We start from the raw sequence: 16312 nt of genomic DNA, 5'->3' as shown, positions 1-16312 counted from the left end.
ATGGAAAACACACACACACACACACACACACACACACACACACACACACAGATTCACCACACTGGTGTACTTAAGTCTGTGTTGATCTGCTTCAGAAGAGATGCCACATCTAATACAGCAGTTGCTATCAGGGTTACTATTTGCCTAGGTTTGTAGTAAGCTGTTAGCATCTGCCAAGGTCTATCTATTCTTTAAAGATCAGACTGGTGAATTAAATAAAGATATGATGGGACCCACCATCCTTGAATTCTTTAGCTTTTTAAGGGCAGTGTTCTCTGATGTTTCTTCTGGGATGTGATTTTATTTTTTTTAATTATTATCTTGGCTGGGGAGTGGCAGGGGTGGGAGAGAAGCCCACTTCAGAGCTCCCATTTGGTCTTTCCTACTGTCTTAGCTCCTACCCCTCAGGACAAGAAACCAGTGCAGACCTTCTGCCAACCACCAAGTGTATTCATTCCAATTGTATATCTGGGGACTGGAAAAATGACTACCAGATGGATATGTGGACCCAGTGAGCTGGACCTAGGCCAGGATTCCACTTTTTAATCTAATCTACATGTGTCCCCACCCCAAAAGAGGGATTCTTGGTGATATGTTGGATCCCAGGGTATCAACCTCAACCTATACCCCATGTCTAACTGTCCCCAAAATATCTGTGTATTCTCCTTACTGGTATAAATGGTCATAGGTTGCTCTAGGGGGATTGTTAGATATATCTGCTATGGTATCATAAGATGCTTTCTCATGAGGATCCAGGATCTAAGAATCTAAGAAGATTAGATCCAGGATCTAAGGATCTAAGAAGTCCAAAAATTGGACAAAGGATCATGAAGTTTTATTGGGGGTGGCTATCCAACAAATCTTTGATTCCTCTGGCTGTATAATTTTTATAACTTGAGCAATACTTTTAGTGGCTGTCCGTTTATCTTGCACCCAGGAATAACATGTCCTAGAATCTCTCTGTAGTTCTCTACAGGCCAGCTCCCCTCGGCCATCTTTCAGACTTGCTATCAATCATGATTGTACCTACACTGCTTCTAAAGTTTAAGTTCTGCCACCTGGTCAGTACTATTCCGGAACCCCTCATCCTCATTGCTATCAGGAAACCCAATTCTGTAACAGCATCTCCTATGTCACCCTTGGCCTGTAAGAGACTTCATCACTGAGCTACTCAGAAGTGCTGCAACCTGGTACTCATCAGAGCATCTCTTATCAGTTTGGTAGGTGGAGTTTCCTCTCGGTTCTCCCACAGCGGGTTAAGGTTTTGCAGCCTTACATCATTTACCTCTTCCAACACACTCACTTCTCTGAACATTTTGCTCCACCGTCTGCCATAGTAGTTCCAGCATCTCTCATTTACTTATTGAGGGCCATCACTTTTTCCAGCTTCCAAGAGTGTTAGCACGTTACCACCATTTCCTAAGGTTCTCAAGAGGGTAATAAATCTTAGCTCGTGAGACAGCCCTCCCCTACTGACCAACTCTCTCTTATCCCAGGTTATGTTCCACCTGCCTGCCCAGATCCATCACCCTCAGAATTCAGTCCCATATATACTCCCCAGGCTCTGGCTGGTACACGTGGGCTAGTCCCACAGCCTTTTCTATTTAGTGCCAGCATGTGTCTGGCAGGGCAATATTGTGACTTGATTTTCTGATGGCCAGTAGGAGAGGTAAGGATAGATCCTGAAAGGGTGTGTATTGTCTTGTAAGGCAGACATTGTCTCTGCATTGTCTTAAAGCAGGGCAGGAATGCTTGACTTTAACAGGAGAAAAACTGAGCTACTTCTCTAGGTCCAGTGCCCAAGGGAAGCTAGAGATTCAAGATTTCCAAGTACATGGACTCAGATGTCTCCATCCCACATCTCAGGGTCAGACACCTTAGCAATCAAGGTCCTGAACATAGCAGTCTTGCCAGACTTCAGGATTCAACATTAGCTGCCACTTTTCTGCACTTAGAATTAGGTCCTACATCTTATTCTCAGCTATTTTTTGCCCTCTCATTGCTGGAAATGAGAGTCTCTTTATATACCTGCTGGTTAAAAAAACCTTTGGCTTCTGTTTTTCATTGGTTTTTCCAATAGCACCCAACAAGAACCAGGAGATTTCATTTTCCCTATACTTACCACTTTCTTCAAACTTCTTCAAATTTTATAATGAAAAAAATTCCTTTTTAACATGTGTTAAATAGATATTTAAATTCTGTAATAATGGCATAACGAAGGGTGTTTCCACTTTTCCTCATTATAAATAACTCAGATTAATTAAACTGTACATCTTTCTTCTTTCCCATCTGTTTCATTGTGTTAAATTACCGGAAGAGGAATTTTGTGGGCAAATGATACATCTGTCTTCAAAGCTTTGGTATATATTATCAAATATGTTCCAGAAATGCTACATCAGTTTACAATTCCACTAGCAGTGAATGAGAGCCACTGTACCCCCAGGACCATCCCAACTTTTGTAAAGTTTTTCATGGTACTTTTTGCTTATATGGTAAAATAAAAAGGCATTTCCTTTTTTTATTTTAAATATTCTGAACTTTAAATCTTCTAATGGCTATTTATGTTTTTGTTTTGTAAGTTGACTATCTAAATTCTTTGGAAACACCAACAACAATACAACAATTGAGAAGAACAATGAAGTTCATCTGGTACAGTGTTGGCAACTGTTCTCTGAATATTCCTATGCTCTGGTACAGAAAAGCTTTAGGGGTTGGTGGGAGGGAGCCATCGTGGGGAGGGAGGAGCCATGCTGTGGGGGAGGGAAAGGTAAGCAGATAGCACACACACACACACACACACCAACACACCAACACACACACACCAACACACCCCCCCCACACACACACACACATACACTTTGTTTCAAAAAGAACAACTTGGAGGTTTTATTTATTTGACTTCTCCTTAAGATTTATTTGAAGGGCCAAGTAAAGTCACTTTGAAAACCACTACTTCTTACCCAGCTTCCCAGGGTTTTAGAGGAGGAGGAAGCAGAATCTCAGAAAAACTAGAGGCCTGCGGGCAGCCAAGACCAGCAACTCAGGCTGGTGCCATCAATGCAAATTCACCCCCACCCTACTGTTTCAAGATGTTTTCTGATTACCCAACCAGAAAATTGTTCAAGCTGACTCAAGTGTGAAAAGTACTAGAGGGGCTTCCCTGGTGGCACAGTGGTTAAGAATCCACCTGCCAGTGCAGGGGACACGGGTTCGAGCCCTGGTCCGGGAAGATCCCACACGCAGCGGAGCAACTAAGCCTGTGCGCCACAAGTACTGAGCCTGCGCTCTAGAGCCCGTGAGCCACAACTACTGAGCCTGCGTACCACAACTACTGAAGCCCGCGCACCTAGAGCCTGTGCACCACAACGAAGAGTAGCCCCCGCTCGCTGCAACTAGAGAAAGCCCGCGCGCAGCGATGAAGACCCAATGCAGCCAAAAATAAATAAATAAGTTTATTTTTAAAAAAAGTACTAGAACTTTCTCCTAAAACCAGTTAGTTCTTTGAAGAAGAGGTGCAACTCTTTTAATAGGCCTTTCCCACTAGTGATTTCCTGCAGCTGGGCTTCCCGTTCTCTGGCGCTCCAGATGCAAAGCAGCCTCACTACATGTTTCTATAAACACATTATTAACTGGAAGATCAAAGATTAAACAAACTGCCTCACTTTTCTATCAGTTGTGTCCTGGAATTCACGTTTTCCATTCTCTTCTAAATATCTGATGTACAATGTTTTCTAAACAGTGGTTAGTAACTAATTTACCAAATCATAATTCACTGATTCACCTTGGATTCGAGGAACATAGTCTTAGTCATTCAGCCTTGGAAATTACCAGGGCTGAAGATACGTTTCTATTTCAGGTTGTACATATGTTAATAGTTGTTCTTAGTTCACGTATTTTTGCCCTAAAGTAGTAGGGCAAAAATTCAAGAGGTAACAATTTGAAACATCAAAAAGGGAATAATGATAAATCCTTGACTTGAACTTTAGGGCTACAAACGAGTTTTGCACCCTAAAAATAATTATTCCCAGTGTTTCCACTTTTTCTATGATTAACTCTTTACCTTCTCATTTAATATTTCCTGTCCTGTTATCTGTTCCTACCATTTACAGTAGTAGTTAAGAGATGTATCTGCATTAGCTCATTTAATCCTCACAGTAACAAATATTTTTGTGGGTTAGGGATTGTTATTATCTCCATTTCACAGATGCAGAAATGGAGTCTTAAAGTGGTTAGGTGGCAAATACATTTTTAGATCATGGTTCATCTGTTTCTGAAATTCATTTTTATCTAGTACATTTTATGCCTCCCATAATTCAGAAAGAATTTCTACAATTATTCGCATAGTTCTTTTGACTGAGCCTTAACTTCTATGGTGTCTCCAAGTGATATTTCAAATTACAGAAGTTTTACTAGACATATAGTAAAACATACATTATGCTTACAGTCATATCTGTCCAGACTCAGCATACTGAGGACATCCTATGACAGATATGAGCACTAAGTTGTCATCAGATCTTTTAACATTCAGTAATTCCTTTGTGCATTGAAATGAAAATACAAAATCATAATGGTTTGGTTGATAAAATGTTAAGCCTCTTGAATGCAGGGCTTCATCTAGTCTGAAGTATATATAAATATTTGTAAAATATAAGCCTGGAGACTTGAATTCAGAAAGATCAGTTACAAGTTTGCTATATTGTCTCCTTTCAGAAACCACATGCTGTGACTTTCTAATTCTGCTCATGGATATATCTCGAGTTCTTGGAGGCAAAGTGATAGAAATTATAAGAACTATACTCTTAAAAAACAAACTCACGGTTACCAACGGGGAAACATGGGGAGGAGGAATAAATTAGGAGCTTGGGATTAACATACACACACTACTATATATAAAATAGATAACCAGCAAGAACCTACGGTATAGCACAGGGAACTTTACTCAATATTCTGTAATAACCTATATGGGAGAAGAATATGAAAAAGAATGAATATATGTATAACTGAATCACTTTGCTGTACACCTGAAACTAACACAACATTGTCAATCAACTATACTTCAATAAAATTTTTTTAAAAAGAACTATACTCTTGAATTAATCTAAGGATAACGTAATAAATCTTTATTGGTATATGCATCGTATCAGTACTACAGATAATTCTGAAAAATCCTTTAATGATAAGGATTCATTTTGGCCCAGTAACTATGTTTTGATCATATTTAAGACCTAACAAGGTAGAGTGAGAGATGTTGACAAGGTTGTTACTATCACTTCTGAATAATGAAATTTATTTAGAATTCAGTTTCACATTTTATGTCTGACAACACTGGGACATGAAACTATGAAGTATTCTACATATCTTACATTTTTATACGATAGGCAAAGAATTTGAACTCCTCTTCAAATGTATCCCACCGATAAAATTTTTGTGAGATGACAAATAGGTTTCTTTGTATATCAGTTTAGAAAATAAACCCTATGGGGCTAAACAAATTTGCTTAAAGTCAACATAGAACATAGGTAGGTTACAAAAAGTGTAAGATTATATTTTAGTGTGTTATGAAAATCCATCAGCATTATTATGTTAGTTGCCATTTTCAATACTGTCTCTGCATCTGCCTGTTTCTATCCAGCTATTGAGTATCATGGATTCTCTCGTATACCAATGTTTTAGTTTAAATTTTTGAGAGATAGATTTGATGTCAAAAACTTGGCCTCTGCACCGGTGCCAGATCAAATCTTGGAGACAGAGTTTTGCATGCAGTAGAAAAGAATAGCTTTATTGCTTTGTCAGGCAAAGGGGGACACAGCAGGCTCATGCCTCAGAAACTGTGTGTCCCAATCTGGGAGGATTCAGTGAGGAGTTTTATAGCAATGGTTCAAGGGTAGAGTTGCTAATAAGGATCAGGGTGTGTGCATGGCCTGCACTACTTTAATCTGGCCTCAGGTGGTCTCCTGTTGAGCTCCTCTGGTTCCTTTAATCTGGCGTCAGGTGGTCTCTTCCCTTGTCTCTGCATCCCCTCCTTTTCCTGATTAGCAAGTGTTGGTGCCTGCCCTTTAGAACTCAGGGAAGGGCGTGGAGGCTGGAGTCTATATCCCACAAATAAGAAATGGGGGACATAGGAAAGGCTTCCATGCCCAGGAGCCCCACTGAGGTCCTGCTCAGTTTCAGATCTAATTGACCCAGATCACTTTTTGATGCCAGGGTTTAGGGCTCCTGTGATAAATGTGACTTGTGCTGACATAGCATGTGACAAGCAGGATTGTTGACAGTCCCACAGCAGAATGGAACTCTTCTCTTGTGGTCACCAGAACAGTACTGGGTCTGGCCATCTTAAGCTCTAGGGTCTCCTTATTTCCAGAATTTTTTGAGATTTCACTGGAAACTTACAAGAAAGCTCAAATTTTATTTGAGCTAGTTTGAGTAGGTTTCTGTTCCTTGTAAACAAAGAGGCTATTCCAGAACAGTTGCTAACAACCTTATCAAAATTTTTTTCACATCCATTTTCTATGTCTTAAAATACATAGCAGAACAAATACACATTATGAAAAATTATCTTTTTAGAAGAAAGTTAAAAATTAAAATTAAATATGCTCCACTTCTATGAAAAGAGACAGCAACTCCAACACACAGGAAATGAACAAATGAGGGCAATTAGGAAGTGTAAAAAAGGGAGGGGTGAAAAAGGAGAATAATTTTTCCCTTTGTTTTGCTTTCCCAGAGATTTGGGTGTTAGATGGAACTTAAGTTTCTCTAAACTGAAACACAATATGGCAGTTAAGTGGGTTTCTCTGAAGCTAGACTGCTTAGGTTCAAATCATGGCTTTGCTAAATTTAGCTGAATGACCTAGAAAACTAACCTCTCTGTGCCTCAGTTTCTCATCCTTACATTTGGTAGAACAACTTACAGTTTTTAACTAGTGATCTTAGGTCCTATAGAAATAGACTAAAACTTTTTAATGTATTTATACTAACTAAACAAATATATAGCTCCAGTAGGCATTTATTATATCATATTGATTGGACAAAGGTAGGGCAATAACCCTAGTTAAGTCTGTGATCTCTCTAGGGAGTCTGAAGGCAAGAGGACTGAAGCCTCTTTCTCAATTGCCCAAGACAGTATAGACCCTCCACAGCCCAGTTTGGGGACACCCAGTAGTCCTAGACCATAACACAGCTGTCCTTCCTCCCTCAGGAAATCTTATATTCTCAAATTCTTTATTCCCTATCCACCAAGGAATACCTACTTAAATGTTCAATATTTCTCTGGGACTGAATAGCACCTGAGCAAAAAGTGTGTAGAACAATTCATGATAGGCGGTAATTTTACCTTTGTCCCAAGATCTCGTTTTGGCAGGTGCTACCGATCTATAATCTAGTATTGCATGGATTCCTGACCCTGACCTGCAAACCTGGTCAGCCAATAGGGTTCTGAGCTTTAAATCCTTGCCTGAAGACCTCACCACTTTGACTGGTAAATATGTGACTCTTGGTTTTTTCCTGGCTGCCTAGGTTCAATCCTATTACTTTGATGACCTAAGGGAGGTACTTGGCGTCCTCCAGCTCAACTGGTTTCAAACATCTGGAGTTTACTGTCTGGATTTCAGCTGTTCCCCTGTCAGCTGTGTTTCTTTGCCTAACCTCTTGGTCAGGTTTACTTGGTCCTGAGCTCTGGGTTCCTGCAATCCACAGTCCTGGTATTATCATACCCAACACTTGCCTCTTTGGGAACATCAGAGACAGGAGCTAGAACTAACATTTACAGAGTGACTACTAATTTAGAAGCTATACTAGATATTACAAATTCTGTGTGTGTGTGTGTCTGCATGTGTTTAATCCTTATTACAAACTATGATATAAAGATCATTAGCCCCATCTTACAAATGAAAAAAACTGAGGCTCAGAAATCATATATAACTTGTTAGAAAAAGCACACCATCAGTGCACAGGGGAATTTCTGCCTCGTCATCCCCACTGAACATAATTATTTCTATGACACACCATTCGTAGTTGGATGTTTGCCTTCATCCTTGGCTTGCTTTCCTTCACTTCTTTGTGGAAAGAACTGCCCGTGTGGTTCTTTATTTATTTTTTCTAAATAAACCTGGGCTATTAAAATGAATCAAGAGTTTCCTGGAACCAGCCATTCACTGGGACCCATATTATACAGGTTCTTCCTGAACTTCTTGACTTTCATTTGGCCAGAAGAGGAAACAGCATAGTAGTTAATACACAGATTCGGGGGCTAGACAAATGTGGAGTCAAGTTCTGACACCAGCACTCACTGGTGTGTACCCTGGGACAAATTGCTTGGCATCTGTATGAGACTGTGCACGTGGAGCTTTTCACAGGACCTGAGAAGGGAGGAAGAGTAAGTTCTCAATAAACTCTGTGTACTCCTGTGCTACTACTTCATGATTATTATCTATTATAATGTCCTTCCAGTGCACTCTCCCAATCCTGTGTTCTGAACTGAGGTCAAGCAGGGAGTAGGGCAAATAAAAGTAAGCGGCATAAAAATCTAAGACTTGGGAAAATGAGTTCTCTCTTTTTTTTCAACAGTCTGTCCTCAACTGCCTGTCAAGAGAAGAAGACACAAAGGGGGTGGAAGGTTTAAATCTTAGGAAGGAGGAAAAGATGGTCACATTCCAGTTCTTTTCTGAGAATTCAATTGATCTGTTATAGTAAGTCATGCTTTGAAACTAGGAAAAGAGTTAGTGGAGTTATAGTACAGAGGTTGCATGGAACCACATTAATGAATGGAAAGTGTGCCAGAATTTACTAGTGAAATGCAGAAACTTTCCAACTGGATCACTGATACAGACCTGGCCAGGTTGTCATACTACTTCTTACTGTAATAGCTATAACCACAGTTCTGGGGGCACTCTGAACTCCATGATTTTCAGGCAGACACTAGCTCAAAAGTAGTTTTAAAAACTTGAGTGTATATCCTCTTAATGACTAACTCCAAATAAGCTCTTGAAGTGTTTATCCTTATATTTGTTCATCTATAACTCCAGTTCTTTTCTCATATTGATTGCTACAGCTTCATCAGTGAATGGTGAGTACAAAAATTTGATAAACAATTTTAAGTACAAGTCAGTTGAGCTACGTTCCCATCATCCCAGTATTATGTGATCTGCAGCAGATCATTTAGTGTCTCTGACCTCTGTTTTCTCCTCCATAAAACAAGCATCTTTTCTGTTTATTAAAGTATAAGTGACATACAATATCATGTTAGTTTAAGGTGTACATCACAGTGATTTGATATTATGTACTTATTAAAATTTTATTGGAGTATAGCTGGTTTACAATGTTGTGCTGGTTTCAGGTGTACAGCAAAGTGATTGTTATACATGTACATATATTCATTCTTTTTTCGATTCTTTTCTCATATAGGTTATCACTGAATATTGAGTAGAGTCCCCTGTGTTATACAGTAGGTCCTTGTTGGTTATCTATTTTATATATAGCACTGTGTGTGTGTGTGTTCATCCCAAGCTTCTGATTTCTCCCTCCCCCTCCATGTTTCCCCTTTGGTAACCATAAGTTTGTTTTCAATATCTTGTAAGTCTGTTTCTGTTTTGTAAATATGTTCATTTTCTTTTCTTTTTTCTTAAATTAGATTCCATATGAGTGATATCATATTATATTTGTCTTTCTCCATATGTACATTTTGAAATGGTCACCATGACCAGGTATGGAACCTGCGCTCCCTGCAGTGGAAGCACAGAGTCTTAACCACTGGACCACCAAGGAAGTCCACAACTTATTTATTTTATAATTGGAAATTTGTACCTCTTCATGCTCACCTGTTTGCCAAACCCCTTCCCCTCTGGCACTACCAATTTATTTATTTTTTCCTGTATCCATAAGTCTCTTTCTGTTGTTTGTTTTGATTTTTAGATTCCACATGTAAGTGAAATATGGTAATTGTCTTTCTATGTCTGACTTAGCATAATACCCTGTAGGTTCATTCATGTTGTCCTGAATGGCAAGATTTCAATCTTTTTACGGCTGAAAAATATTCCATTGTATATATATATACACCACATCTTCTTTATCCATTCAACTATCAGTGGACACTTAGGTCGTTTCCATATCTTGGCTATGGTAAATAATGCTGCAGTGAACAAGGGGCGCATGTATCTTTTTGAGTTGGTATTTTCATTTTCTTTAGATAAATACCCAGCAAGAGAATTGCTTAATAGTATGGTAGTTCTATTTTTGATGATCACCACTCTGACAAGTGTGAGGTGATATCACATTGTGGTTTTAATTTGCATTTTCCTGATGATTAGTGATGTTGAGCATCTTTTCATGTGCCCATTGGTGATCTGTATGTCTTCTTGGGAAAAATGCCTATTCAGGTCCTCTGTCCATTTTTTAATCTAGTTGTTTGATATTTAGCTGTATAAGTGCTTTACATATTTCAAATATTAACCCCATATCAGATATATGATTTGCAAATATCTTCTCCCACTCAGTAGGTTACCTTTTGTTTTGCTGATGGCTTCCTTTGCTGTGTGAAAGCTTTTTAGTTTGATGTAGTCCCATTTGTTTATTTTTGCTTTTGTTGCCCTTACCTGAGGAGTCAGATCCCAAAAAAATACTGCTAAGATTGATGTCCAAGAGCATATTGCCTATGTTTTCTTCTAGGAGTTTTATGGTTTCAAGTCTTTAACCAATTTTGAATTTATTTTTGTATATGGTATAAGATAGTGATCCAGTTTCATTCTTTTGCATGTATCTGTCCAGTTTCCCCCACACCATTTATTGACTGTCTTTTCTCTGTTTATATTCTTGCCTCCATTGTCATAAATTAATCTACCATATATGTATGGGTTTCTTTCTGGGCTCTCTGTTCCATTGATCTGTATGTCTGTTTTCATGCCAGTAACATACTGTTTTTACTGAAATCAAGAAGCATACCTCCAGCTTTGTTTCTCTGTCTCAAGATTTCTTTGGCTATTTGAGGTCCTTTGTGGTTCTATACAAATTTCAGAACTCTTTGTTCTAGTTCTGCAAAAAATGCCATTGGTATTTTGATAGGGATTGCGCTGAATCTGTAGATCGCTTTGGGTAGTGTGGACATTTTAACAATATTACTTCTTCCAATCCATGAATACAGGATAGGTTTCTATTTATTCGTGTTGTCTTCAATTTCTTTCACCAGTGTCTTATAGTTTTCAGAGTACAGGTCTTTGACCTTCCTGGTTAAATTTATTCCTAAGTATTTTATTATTTTTGATGCAATTTTAATGAGATTGTTTTCTTAAGTTCTCTGATAGGTCATTATTAGTGTACAGAAACACAGCATATTTCTGTATATTAATTTTTATCCTGCCACTTTATTAAATTCATTGTCTCCTGCAACATTACTAAATTCACTGATGAACTTTAATAGTTTTTAGTGATACCTTTAGGATTTTCTATATATAGCATCACATTCATCTGCATATAGTGCTGGTTTTACTTCTTCCTTTCCAGTTTGGATTCCTTTCATTTCTTTTCCTTGTCTGATTGCTGTGGCTGGAACTTCCTATACTATATTGAATAAAAGTGGCAAGAGTGGGCATCCTTGTCTTGTTTCTGATCTTAGAGGAAATTCTTTCAGATTTTCCCCATTGAGTATGATGTTAGCTGTGGGTTTTTCATATATGGCTTTTATTATGTTGTTGTATGTTTCCTCTATACAAACTTTGTTGAGAGATTTTTTATCATAAATAGATGTTGAATTTTGTCAAATGCTTTTTCCACATCTATTGAGATGATTGTATTGGGTTGGCCAAAAAGTTCCTTCAGGTTGGAACGAACTTTTTGGCCAATCCAAGATCTTACAGAAAAACCCGAAAGAACTTTTGGGCCAACCCAATCTAATTTTTATGTTTCCTTTTGTTAATTTGTTGCATCACATTGAAGGACTTTCAGATGTTGAACCACCCTTCATCCTGGGATATATTCCACTTGATCACAGTGTATGATCATTTTAATGTATTATTGAATTCGTTTTGCTAATATTTTGTTGAGAGTTTTTGTATCACTGTTCATCAGAGATATTGGCCTGTAATTTTCTTTTTCTCTTTCTTTCTTTTTTTTTTTTTTGGTGTTTCTGTCTGGTTTGATATCAGGGTAATGCTGGCCTCATAAAGTTTGGAAGCATTATTTCCCTTCAGTTTTTTGATATAATTTGAGAAAGATAGGTATTAACTCTTCTTTAAATTATAGACTTCACTAGTGAAGCTGTGAATCCTGGTCCTGGACTTTTTTCATGAAGAATTTTTAAATTACTGAGTCAATTTCATTACTAGTAATCGGTCTGTTTAGATTTTCTATTTTTTTATGATTGCCTTAGAAGATTGAGTGTTTCTAGGAATTTATGCATTTCTTCTAGGTTTTCTAATTTATTGCCATATAATTGTTCATAGTAGTCTCTTATCATCATCCTTCTTTATTTCTGTGGTATCAGCTGTAACACCTTTTTCATTTCTCTTTTTTCTGGATAAGACTTGCTAAAGATTTATCAATTTTGTTTATTTTTTTTCTCAAGGAATAAGTTCTTAGTTTCATTGATCCTTTCTACTTTTTTTAAGTCTCCATTTCTTCTTGCTCTGATCTTTATTATTCCCTTTCTTCTACTAACTTTGGGTTTTGTTTTTTCTTCTTTTTCTAGTTCCTTTACATGCAAAGTTGTTTAATTGAAATTGTTCTCTCTTTTTTTTTTTTTTTTTGAGGTAGGCCAGTATCACTATGAACTTTTCTCTTAGAACACCTTTTGCTGGGACCCAGAGATTTTAAAATGTTGTGTTTCCATTTTTGCTTGTCTCAAGGTATTTTTTGACTTCCTCTTTGATTTCTTTGTGGACGTATTGATTTTTTTAGTAGCATGTTGTTTAGTCTCCATGTGTTTGTGGATTATTTTCCACTTATTTTCTTGATGAGTGATTTCTAGTTTGATTCTAGTGATTGATGACTGTTGTTGTTAGAAAAATGCTTGAAATGATTTCAGTCTTCTTGAATGTATCGAGACTTGTTTTGTGGCCTAACATGTCATCTATCCTGGAGAATGTTTCATGTGTACTTGAAAAGAAGTGTATTCTACAGTTTTGAGATGCATTGATTTTCTGTCTGCATGATCTACCCATTGATGTAAATGTGATATTAAAGTCCCCTACTATTTTTGTATTACTGTCAATTTCTCCCTTTACGTTTGTTAACATTTGCTTTATGTATTTAAGTGCTTCTATGTTAGGTGCATAAACATTTACATATGTTATATCCTCTTGTTAAATTGACCCCTGTATCATTATATAATGCCCTTCATTGTCTTTCGTTTCAGTCCTTGTTTTAAAGTTTACTTTATCTGATACAAGTTTTTCTATCCCAGCTTTCATTTTGTTTCCATTTGCATGGAATATCTTTTCCCATCCTTTCCATTTCAGCCTGTGGGTGTGTTTAGATCCAAAGTGAGTCTCTTGAGGACAGCATATAAATGTGTCTTGTTCTTTTCATCCATTCAGCCACCCTATGTCTGTTGATCGCAGCATTTAGTCCACTTATATTTAAAGTAATTATTGATATGTATTACGTATTTCCATTTTGTTAATTGTTTTTTGGTTGTTTTTGTAGTTCTTCTCTGTTCCTTATTCTCTTGTTCTCTTCCCTAGTAATTTTATGATTTTCTTTAGTGTTATGTTTAGATTTATTTCTCTTTGATTTTTGTGTATTTATTATAGGCTTTGGGCTTGTGGTTACCATGAAGTTCATATATAATGATCTATATATAAAGCCATCTGTTTTAGGTTGGTAGTCACTTAAGTTCATATGTATTTGAAAAGCACTACATTCTTATTCCCCCCTCTATATTTTATGTTGTTGATGTTATTTTTACATTTTTTATTTTGTGTATCCCTTAATTACTTATTGTAGTTATAGTTGATTTTACTACTTTTGTCTTTAGCCTTCATACTAGCTTTATAAGTGGTTGATCCACTGTCTTTACTATATGTTTGCCTTTGTCAATGAGATTTTTTTTCTTTCATATATTTCCTTATTTCTAGTTATGCCATTTTATTTCTGCTTACAGAAGCTCCTTTAACATTTCTTTTAAGCCTGGTTTAGTGGTGATGAACTCCTTTCATTTTTTCTTGTCTGGGAAACTCCTTACTTACCCTTCAATTCTGAATGATAACCTTGTTGGATAGAGTATTATTGGTTGTAAGTTTTTTCCTTTCAGCACTTTGAATATATCATGCCACTCTCTTCTGACATGAAAAGCTTCTGCTGAAAAATCAGCTGATAGTCTTATGGGCGTTTCCTTATATATAACTACTTGTATTTCTTTTGCTACTTTTAAAATTCTCTCTTTATCTTTTGACATTTTTTAGTATAATGTTTCTTGGTACAGATCTCTTTGGGTTTATCTTTTGGGGGATTCTCTGTGTTTCTTGTACCTGGGTGTCTGTTTCCTTCCCCAGGTTAGGGAAGTTTTCAGCCATTACTTCTTCAAATAAGTTTTCTGCTCCTGTCTCTGTTTCATTTCCTTCTGAGAGCTCTTTAATGCAAATATTAATACATTTAATGTAGTCTCAGAGGTGCCTGAAACTATTCTCATTTTTTAAAATTCTTTTTTCTTTTTGCTGTTCCGATTGGGTGATTTCCACTACCCCATCTTTCAGATCACTGATCCATTCCTCTGTATCATCCAATCTGCTATTGATTCTCTCTAATGTATTTTTCATTTAAGTTATTGTATTCTTCAGATTTAATTGGTTCGTTCTTTTTATATATATATAAATTTATTTATTTATGGCTGCCTTGGGTCTTCATTGCTATGTGTGGGCTTTCTCTAGTTGCGGAGAGTGGGGGCTACTCCTCCTTGCGGTGCACAGGCTTCTCACTGTGGTGGCTTCTCTTGTTGCGAAGCATGGGCTCTAGGTGCGTGGGCTTCAGTAGTTGTGGCACATGGGCTCAGTAGTTGTGGCTTGTGGGATCTAGAGCACAAGCTCAGTAGTTGTGGCACATGGGCTTAGTTGCTCCATGGTGTGTGGGATCTTCCCGGACCAGGGACTGAACCCATGTCCCCTGCATTGGCAGGTGGATTCTTAACCACTGCGCCACCAGGGAAGTCCCTAATTGGTTCTTTCTTATATTTTCTAACTCTTTGTTGAAGTTCTCAAATGTGTACATTCATTCTTTCCCCAAGTTCTGTAAGCATCTTTATAACCATTACTTTGAATTCTTTATCAGGTCAATCACTAATCTCCATATCATTATGGTCTTTTTCTGAGGTTTTGCCTTGTTCTTTCATTTGGAACATGTCTCTTTTTCCCCTCATTTTGCTTGCTTCTCTGTATTTGTTTCTATGCATGAGGTAAAACTGCTACCACTCTCTTTCTTGAAGGAACGGCTTTGTGTAGGTGATGATTCTTCTCATTCAACGCTGCTCTATCTCTTGATTGTTTCTTAAATCTTTGTGGTGGCCTATATTGCCTGATTCATTCTTGATATGCCTCTGATGTTGAAGGTATGCTGAGACATGTCAGTGTTCCAAGAGGAAGAATCTCATTTAGCAGCCAGTTTTGGGCTGATTAGATGCCAGATCCTCAGGCAGCAGCTTTTAGAGTATGCAGATAAATATAGTCCTGTAAGGCCATAATTGTAATTCTTGCTGGCTTCTGGACCAGATCTGAAGGTGTCCCCTGGATAACAACTGCAAAAATCTGGGCTTCTGATGAGTGTATTAGTTCCTTTCTGGGGAGGCTCATGAAGCTATAATAGGCCAAAGGGGTGCACATGGATGGTGTCTCCTGCTTACACTCCCTGGGAGCACCTCCTTTGCCTCTAGATGTGTGGAAAACCTGAAGCCTGTCCTTCAGGGTGAAGTTCCATGTCAAGTAAATAGGTCTTCTTCATGGGAAGACTGGGGCTGTGCTTCATTCTGCTGTGCATGCAGTGCTCTGAGGGTGGTAGCCTGGCAAGAACTCTGTTTCTGATTGATTGGAGCTCAGGAATTCCAGCCCCATTGGCCACCAGGGCCAGGAGATCAAGGGGTGTCCCCTCTGTGGACTGTGCATGCCTGCTGGCTTTAGCTAGGTGGCTGGAGAATGTAGGAGGCAGGGCTTGCTCTCTTGCTTCAGGAAGGCACCAGGAAAATGACTTGACTATGCGTGCCTGTGGGCTAAGTAATGCAGCATGAGAGTGCCTTGCCTGTGTGTCTGTTCGCTTTAGGCTGGGAGTGGGAGAATGCCATGACTGCTCATGCTTGCCAGCGCCAGCCAGGGGGAAGGGGAGAGTTGCAGCTGTCGGCACC

Source organism: Pseudorca crassidens, chromosome 13 (genome assembly GCF_039906515.1).
Source record: "Pseudorca crassidens isolate mPseCra1 chromosome 13, mPseCra1.hap1, whole genome shotgun sequence".
In the NCBI taxonomy this organism is placed as follows: Eukaryota; Metazoa; Chordata; class Mammalia; order Artiodactyla; family Delphinidae; genus Pseudorca; species Pseudorca crassidens.
Note: the sequence above shows the minus strand (reverse complement) of the source record.